General features: G+C 37.2%; 1 pseudogene; it reads left to right on the top strand.

The window, feature by feature from the left end:
* The first annotated feature begins 310 nt into the window (after window positions 1-310).
* LOC113078243 (protein-glutamine gamma-glutamyltransferase K-like) lies at window positions 311-2,671 on the top strand (annotated as a pseudogene).
* The last annotated feature ends 7,278 nt before the right edge of the window (window positions 2,672-9,949 follow it).

Below are 9,949 nucleotides of genomic sequence, written 5' to 3' on the forward strand. Positions count from 1 at the left end.
TCCCAAGAATAAAAGTGCACAATATAGCATGAAGGGGTTGCTTCACAATATCTAATTTTTCTTCTCTGTGATTCTTAGTTTGAGAAGGGAATCTTGTCTGCGTGTATGTATGTGTTGGAGAAGAGCTGTACACCTTGCTCAGGGTGGGGAAGCCCATTAACATTTCCAGAGTGGTTTCTGACATGGTGGAGTCTTCATTTCCTTCTTATCAACACCTGATTTCATTTGGAAAGCCTGACACAATAGTCAGATTTGTTCTTTTATTTAATTCAGTATTTCTATAATATTTTCAGTTGTATTTCCTTAACAGGTTATTGCAGCAAAGGCAGTGGTGTGCTGGTGGGTAACTGGTCACACTGCTATGGAGATGGAACTGCTCCTACATCCTGGTGCAGCAGCAGTGCCATCCTGAAACAGTTCTACAAATGTGGAGGAACGCCAGTCAAGTATGGACAGAGCTTGGCCTTTGCTGGAGTCACCAACACACGTAAGAGTTCCTGCAGACTGGACAAGAAGAAGTTTTGAGAAAGTGATTACAGATGTAATTATTTTGTTGTTCTTCTCTTTCTCGTAGTGTTGAGGTGTTTGGGTGTTCCTGCTCGTCCAGTTTCAAACTTCTGTTCTGCTCATGACACTGATGTTCATTTGTCAACTGATGTCTACTTGGATGAGAAATTTCAGCTGATCGATCACATGAACCGTGATCCAATCTGGTAAGTATCATTACCATTTATAATGTCACCAAGTGTTCCTCTGAATGTCCATGAAGTGTTTCTAGATCTTTCTTCTTCTCTTCCATGTAGGAACTACCATGTGTGGAATGAGGCCTGGATGACTCGGCCAGACCTGCCATCTGGTTTTGGAGGTTGGCAGGTGGTTGATTCCACTCCTCAACTGACCGGCCAGGGCTTCTTCCGCTGTGGTCCCACCTCTGTTGCTGCGATCCGCAGCGGGCAGGTCTTCCTGAAGCATGATGTGCCCTTCCTTTTCGCAGAAGTGCGTTATTTCCTTTAATTTACCATTGCATACAATTTACAAACAGCGATTATAACTTCTGATTCCTGTTGTGGCTCTAGGTGAACAATGATAAGGTTTACTGGCAGCGGAGATGTGACGGGACCTTTGGTGTTGTTCATATTGAGAAGGATGTAGTAGGTCACTGCATCAGTACCAAGGCTGTCGGCTCAGATCAACGTGTAGACATCACAAATTTCTACAAACACCCATATGGTAAAACCCACAAGCATTTCACTTAAAACATCTGCTTTAGCCCCTTAATACTTTGAACCATGGCTTCTAGAAATGATGAAGTTTGGTATCTCTCCTGGGATTCAATCATATGTGCGTTTTACTTTGTCTTTTATTGATCAGGTTCTTCTGAGAAGAGCACTGCTTTGGAAACAGCTCTTCGTCACGGCTGAGAAGATGCACATACCCACTGCCCTGTCCTGAGGATGTTGTCTGTGAAGTCAGCCTGAAAGAGGATGGACTATGTGTGGGCAAGGATGCCTTGCTTTACATCAATCTTAAAAACAAATGCAGCTCACCTCGTAGCGTCACCCTCTACAGCCAGGCTGCAGCCACGTACTACACCGGAGTCAGGAAGACCTTCCTGAAGAGAGACCAGACATGCATCGAGCTCAAGCCCTCTGAATGTAAGAAATCATAAAGAGTTCAAAGATAAAGCTGAATGTGAGAAGTGATAAAGAGTTGCAATACATGATACCACCCAGTTGGCATTATGCAGCTTATGGGTAAAGAGACTTGTAATGAAAGCATGAGTATTCATTCAGTATTTGTCATTTTTGCTATAATAGGCAGAGCTCTGGAATGGACCCTGAGTTATGACGAGTATAAGGAACACCTGGTGGATCACACCTCACTGATGCTCAACCTCTTTGGACACGTGGCTCAGACGAAGCAGGTTCTGGCCACCCAGTACAACTTCAGACTGCGCACACCAGATCTTGTTGTCGCTGTGAGTTTAAAGTTAGAGTTTAACTGTTTAATCTTTTGATTGGTTGGACTTATTTAGTGTTAAATTGTGTCTTGTATGTGCTTCTTCTCAGCCTGTAAGTGATGCTGTCTTGGGTCAAGAAGTGCCAGTCAAAATCACTTTCCAGAATCCACTGCCTCGTGTCCTGAAGAACTCTGTATTCCGCTTTGTGGGACTTGGACAGCAACATGCAAGAGTTGTCAACTATGGGTAAAATTGATTTAATTGCTCAATAATATAATGAATAATTTTGCATTATTAGATTTAATTGCAATTAATATAAATTATGATTGCTGAAAATAATGGCAAACTCTATATCTGTTAATAAACATTTCATCTAATTATTTAATGAAATAATTTTTTTTTTACAATATACATAGTATTATAAAAACATCTTTCTTTTTTTCTTTCTTTCACAGTGACATTGCAGGGAATGCCACAGTGTGCCTGACAGAGAAGTTTATTCCCACGTGTCACGGCCCACAGAAACTTCTGGTCTCACTGGACTCTCCTCAGCTCACTCAGGTTCATGGATTCTCCAACATTGCTGTCAAACAGCATTGTTAAACCAATCAAACAACCAAAACAGAAGAAACGTCATGGCTCCACTGAATAGAAAACGTTCACACTGAATTGATTTGCAGAGTTAGATAACAGCTGTTAGTTTCTCTTAACTTTCAGGTTGTAAACCTTAAACTTCTCACAATGCATTTAATCATGACGTAGGACAATTGCACTAATGCTTTATGCAAGACAATGTTGTCTTTTCATCTTTTCTGATTTGTTTAGTAGTCTTTCTGAAATTGCCTTTTATGAGTTTGAAAGCTTATAATTGTGATTCTGAATATTAATTTACCAGTTTTTCCTCATTTGAAAGCTCAAGTAATTGTATCATGGTGTTGGTTACTCTGTCCTGTGTAGCTTCAGCTTCAAATAAAAAAAAAACAAATAAAAAATCCAGCATACTAAACTGTCAGTTTGTGATATAGAGGGATCTATTAAAATGAGGCTTTATTCCTCTTGTCATTTAAAATTAGTCATACATTCTTGTCTCATATACTTTCCATAACAGAGAATTTTATATACTCATTTATCCAAACTTTTGCAGACTGCTTGTTTCTAAAACTTCAGAATATTAATATAGACCAGTGATCCCCAACCTGTCGATCGCAATCTCTATCAGTGTCCCAGTTGCTGCTGGCATTAACAGAAAAATAAGTTAAACAAATATAATGAAATTTTCCAATTTTTGTACTGCATTTTTTGTACTTATTTTACTTGTTATTTGGGCTAGTTACTGGGACAGTGATAAAGAAAAATACACAATGCCTTAGTAAACAGGTCATTTTAAGACCAGAGATGCTTAAGATGAAAAACTTAAAAAGCAGGCACTGTTACTGTTTACTATAGGCGAAATATAGTAAAAAATAATAATAATAATAATAATAAAATTAAAAAACTTCAATACTGGATTTAGGGTGAGGGGTTATATGGATGCATGAGCGCAGAATACATGGGGGACATGTCCTCCCAACTTTTGATAAAACGTAAATTCGTCCCAGAATAGACCAGAATATCAGTATTTTAATAGATCTATGTAGAAAAAAGCACAAACACTTGTTTGCAGCTACAACATCAGTTACTGCAAAATTACAATCCCTGTTCCCTGCATCTTCCTTCTATGGTGCCCTTAAGGAGACATGGTCACTTCACTTAGTTTTGTTTTAGCCACAACATAATAACTCATGGGATCCTGATATGTCATGACCAGGATATATTAATTTGAGGGAACGTCATATTAACTTGTGGGAACGTGATATTATGTCTTCTTATGTTGAGGGAACTAATACATATTTTTCTCATGGCCAGGAATTAAATGTAAACAAACCTGCATTATCATAGCAAGTTAGAAAGTATTATATTATTTATTATAGAAATTATGACATTATTAAATTATTATATTAACCATAGTCCTTGGCTATCAGACTAAATGCGATAATCAGCATTCAAATTTATCATGAATAAATGTTACATAAAGTGCATAATATAAAATAGGCCTACAACAAAACCTTTTTATCCATCCTACAGTCTTGTCAGTTCATTAACCCTCTGGAGTCAATTAACGCGTATACGCGTTATGAGTCATTTTCTCCTGATAATCCCGAAAAGAACTTAAATTACACTTTCAGTTTTGATCGTACAGATAAGAGCAATACATCAGTGGAATCTGTGAGGGGTCTACCTTTTTTGTATACAGATATAATAACAGCAAAACTTTGTGCATTTGTGCATTTATAAAATAAAGATAACAAACAAGGTGTGCTGTCTGCAGCCTTTGTCTGCGCTGATCTTCATTTACAAACGAGTCATTAAAATGAACTGTAACTCAGTGAATAATCTTTTCCCCATAATATTTTAATTATTATCATTAGCCTATTATTATTGGTAATATTTTTTAATTTGTTTTAATTAATTTTCCCCCTTCATTTCAATCTCTTTACCTAACATTCTGAATACTTTTGTAAATAATAGCCTACTGTAAATGTTCGGCATGCCAATAAAGCTTTGATTATGCTGCCTAGAATTTTTGCTAGATTGCATTTTAAATTTAACATACATTTCATTTTATTTCGGCTAATTAATGGACCATAATTATAAATGCTATAGTATTTCATTGAGAAATTATATACAACAATAAATATAAAAATATAGCCCTAATAAGTTAATGTAAAAATAATAAACATATACAAATATTAAATTAAATAGTTTGATCTATTTTTGATAATCCCGGGTTTCTATGGTCATGCAGGTTTGTTTACGCATTAAACTCATGGCCACTAGAAAAATATGTAATTCCCTCAACATAAGAAGTTGCAGCCACAACATAAGGTTGTCCTTCCTTAACAAAATGATCTTGAGGCCACAACATAATATCACATTCCCAAGAGTTAATATGACATTCCCTCAAATCAATATCAAATGGCCATGATATTTTATCAGGATCCCATGAGTTATTACAGGTGTGTTGCAACAACTTAGAATGTCATGGAAAAGTTCATTTATTTCAGTAATTCATCTCAAATGTATTAAATAAATTCAGTGCACACAGACTGAAGTAGTTTAAGTCTTTGGTTCTTTTAATTTTGATGATTTTGGTTCACATTTAACAAAAACCCACCAATTCAATATTTCAACAAATTAGAATATGGTGACATGCCAAATCAACTAATCAACTCAAAACAAAAGGTTTCCTGAGCCTTCAAAATGATCTCTCAGTTTGGTTCACTAGGCTACACATTCATGGGGAAGACTGCTGATCTGACAGTTGTCCAGAAGACAATTATTGACATCCTTCACAAGGAGGGTAAGCCACAAACATTCATTGAGAAAGAAGCTGGCTTTTCACAGAGTGCTGTATCCAAGCATGTTAACAGAAAGTTGAGTTGAAGGAAAACGTGTGGAAGGAAAAGATGCACAACCAACAGAGAGACCCGCAGCCTTATGAGGACTGTCCAGCAAAAATCGACTTCAAGACTTCTCAAAGAAAGGACTGAGGCTGGGGGCAAGCCATCAAGAGCCACTACACACAGGGGTGTCATGGATTTTGCTGAACCACAGACAACGCCAGAGGCGTCCTACCTGGGCTAAGTAGAAGAAAGAACTGGACTGTTGCCCAGTGGTCCAAAGTCCTTTCTTCAGATGAGAGCAAGTTTTGTATTTCATTTAGAAACCAAGGTCCTTCAGTCTGGAGGAAGGGTGGCAAGTTGCTTGAAGTCCAGTGTTAAGTTTTCACAGTCTGTGATGATTTTGGGTGCAATGTCATCTGCTGGTGTTTGGTCCATTATGGTTTTTTTTTTAAACTAAAGTCACTGCACCCCATTTACCAAAAAAATGTTGGAGCAATTCATGCTTGCTTCTGCTGACCAGCTTTTTGAAGATGCTGATTTCATTTTCCAGCAGGATTTGGCACACTGCCAAAATCACCAAAGGTTGGTTAGATGACCATGGTGTAGGTGTGCTTGACTGACCAGCAAACTCACCAGATCTGAACCCCAGAGAGAATCTATGGAGTATTGTCAAGAGGAAATTTAGATAAGAGAGACCAAAAAATGCAGATAAGCTGGAGGCCACTGTCAAAGAAACCTGGGTTTCCATACCACCTCAGCAGTGCCACAAACTGATCCCCTCCATGCCACGCAGAATTGAGGCAGTAATTAAAGCAAAAGGAGCCTCTACCAAGTAATGAGTACATGTTAAGTAAATGGACATACTTTTTTTTTTTTTTGGTCTTATGAAGTATTCTACATGTAATTGGTTGAGATAGTGAATTGGTGGGTTTTTGTTAACTGTGAGCCAAAATCATCAATTCAATTCAATTCAATTCAAGTTTATTTGTATAGCGCTTTTTACAAAATAAATCGTTACAAAGCAACTTTACAGAAAATTATGTTTCTACAATATTTAGTAGTAGCTAGTAGTTTGTGCACATTTGACAGGATTTTAGAAAAAATAATAATAATAATACAAGACGTAGTCAGCTAGACGATGAACTATCAATATTATTAAGTTATTATATGATTCAGTCACACATTTAGCAATAATTGTTAGTTCTGTTTGTTGATTCAAGGTTAGCATCATCTGGGGTCCTCTGAGGGTCAGCATCATCTCTTCTCAGGTGTTCTGGATCCAGACTGGAGCTTGTTTAAATCCTAGTTACCACGGGATGTAAATCCCGTGGCGAAACATAGAAACAAAATACAGACATCATTAGCATAGCTGCTGATCCAACAAAGTAAAATTAGTTTAACCCAAGCTAATGAATAAAAATGCAACTTTGAACAGATGCAACTACACTCACAATTAAAAAGATACATTATTCGAATGCTTGGTGAAAGAGATGTGTTTTTAATCTAGATTTAAACAGAGAGAGTGTGTCTGAACCCCGAACATTATCAGGAAGGCTATTCCAGAGTTTGGGAGCCAAATGTGAGAAAGCTCTACCTCCTTTAGTGGACTTTGCTATCCTAGGAACGACCAAAAGTCCAGCGTTTTGTGACCTTAGGGTGCGTGATGGATTGTAACGTGGTAGAAGGCTAGTTAGGTACGCTGGAGCTAAACCATTTAGGGCCTTATAGGTAAGTAATGATAATTTGTAACTGATACGGAACTTAATAGGTAGCCAGTGCAGAGACTGTAAAATTGGGGTAATATGATCATATTTTCTTGACCTGGTAAGGACTCTAGCTGCTGCATTTTGGACGACCTGTAGCTTGTTTATTGAAGAAGCAGGACAACCACCTAGAAGTGCATTACAATAGTCCAGTCTAGAGGTCATGAATGCATGAACTAGCTTTTCTGCATCAGAAACAGATAACATGTTTCGTAGCTTGGCAATGTTTCTAAGATGGAAGAATGCAGTTTTTGTAACATTGGAAATATGATTTTCAAAAGACAAATTGCTGTCAAATATAACACCCAGATTTCTGACTGTAGAGGAAGTAACAGTACATCCGTCTAGTTGCAGATTGTAATCTACAAGATTCTGTGTAGTGTTTTTTGGTCCAATAATTAATATCTCTGTCTTATCCGAATTTAATTGGAGAAAATTGTGTGTCATCCAATCTTTTACATTTTTAACACACTCTGTTAGCTTAGATAATTGGGAAGTTTCATCTGGTCTCGTTGAGATATATAGCTGAGTATCATCAGCATAACAGTGGAAGCTAATTCCGTATTTTCTAATAATATTACCAAGGGGCAACATATATATTGAAAATAGAAGGGGACCTAGGACGGATCCTTGTGGCACTCCATATTTTACTGATGATAAATGAGATGACTCCCCATTTAAGTAAACAAAATGGTAGCGATCGGACAGGTAGGATCTAAACCATCTTAGAGCCTGCCCTTGAATACCTGTATAGTTTTGTAATCGATCTATGAGTATGTCATGATCTATGGTGTCGAACGCAGCACTAAGATCAAGTAAGACTAGAAATGAGATGCAGCCTTGGTCTGACGCAAGGAGCAGGTCATTTGTAATTTTAACAAGTGCAGTTTCTGTGCTATGGTGGGGCCTAAAACCTGACTGAAATTCTTCATACATATCATTTTTATGCAGGAAGGTGCTCAATTGAGCAGACACAACTTTCTCTAAAATTTTAGACATAAATGGAAGATTTGAAATAGGCCTATAATTTGCCAGTACACTAGGATCTAGTTTTGGTTTCTTAATAAGAGGCTTGATAACCGCCAGCTTGAATGGTTTTGGGACGTGTCCTAAAGTTAACGACGAGTTTATGATATTGAGAAGTGTTTCTTCTGCTACAGGTAACAGCTCTTTCAGTAATTTAGTGGGTACAGGATCTAATAAACATGTTGTTGGTTTAGATACAGTGATAAGTTTATTTAGCTCTTCCTGTCCTATGGTTGTAAAGCGCTGCAGTTTATCTTTGGGTGCGATGGATGAAACTGAAGTGTTAGACGCTGTAGAATCTACATTCGCTATTGTATTTCTAATGTTATCTATTTTATCAGTGAAGAAATTCATAAAGTCATTACTATTTAACGTTGGTGGAATATTTGAATCAGGTGGCATCTGGTAATTTGTTAACTTAGCCACTGTGCTAAATAAAAACCTAGGATTGTTTTGGTTATTTTCAATGAGTTTGTGTATATGCTCTGCCCTAGCAGTTTTTAGAGCCTGTCTATAGCTGGACATACTGTTTTTCCATGCAATTCTAAAAACTTCTAAGTTAGTTTTTCTCCATTTGCGTTCAAGACTACGAGTTAATTTCTTGAGAGAGTGAGTATTACTGTTATACCATGGTACAGTACGTTTTTCTCTAACTTTTTTCAATTTGATTGGGGCAACAGCTTCTAATGTATTAGAGAAAATAGTGCCCATGTTGTCAGTAATTTCGTCTAATTCGTGTGTATTTTTGGGTACAATTAGCAGTTGAGATAGATCAGGCAGGTTATTTGCGAATCTTTCTTTGGTGGCTGGAACAATAGTTCTGCCCAGACGGTAACGCTGAGACATATAGTTAATATCAGTTATACGCAGCATGCACGATACAAGGAAATGGTCTGTAATATCATCACTTTGAGGTACAATATCTATAGCAGTAAGATCGATTCCATGCGATATAATTAAATCTAGTGTATGATTAAAACGATGAGTGGGCCCGGTGACATTTTGCTTGACTCCAAAGGAGTTTATTAGGTCAGTAAACGCAAGTCCTAATGTATCATTTGCATTATCAATGTGAATATTAAAATCTCCCATGATTAGCGCCTTATCAACTGTAACTAGAAGGTCTGAGAGGAAATCTGCAAATTCTTTCAGGAATTCTGTATACGGCCCTGGTGGTCTATACACAGTAGCCAGAGCAAGAGATACATTAGATTTCTTTTGCATGTCTGACAGAGTAACATTTAGCAGAAGTATTTCAAAAGAGTTAAACCTGTATCCTGTTTTCTGGGTAACATTGAGAATATCACTATATATTGTTGCAACACCTCCGCCACGACCAGTCTGACGGGGCTCATGCTTATAACAGTAGTTTGGTGGAGTAGACTCATTTAGACCAAAATAATCATTTGGTTTTAGCCAGGTTTCAGTCAAGCAGAGTAAATCAAAACTATTATCTGTGATCATTTCATTTACAATAACTGCTTTTGGTGCGAGTGATCGAATATTTATGAGCCCAAACTTTAAAAATTGTTTTTGTTCATTTACTTTACATTTTTCTGGTTTAATTACGATAAGATTTTTTCTAGATCCTACATTATATTTATATTTTGACCTCACTATCCGGGGAACAGACACAGTCTTAATAGGTTTTACAGCGCAAGTACCTTTAGCATTTAAGCGGTTAGAACAAAACTCATCATAATGGTTATTTGAGAATTGACTTACTAGTCACATGGAGCGAAGTGTCCTGGAGATGT

This window comes from Carassius auratus, unplaced genomic scaffold, assembly GCF_003368295.1.
Source record: "Carassius auratus strain Wakin unplaced genomic scaffold, ASM336829v1 scaf_tig00024851, whole genome shotgun sequence".
Taxonomy (NCBI): Eukaryota; Metazoa; Chordata; class Actinopteri; order Cypriniformes; family Cyprinidae; genus Carassius; species Carassius auratus.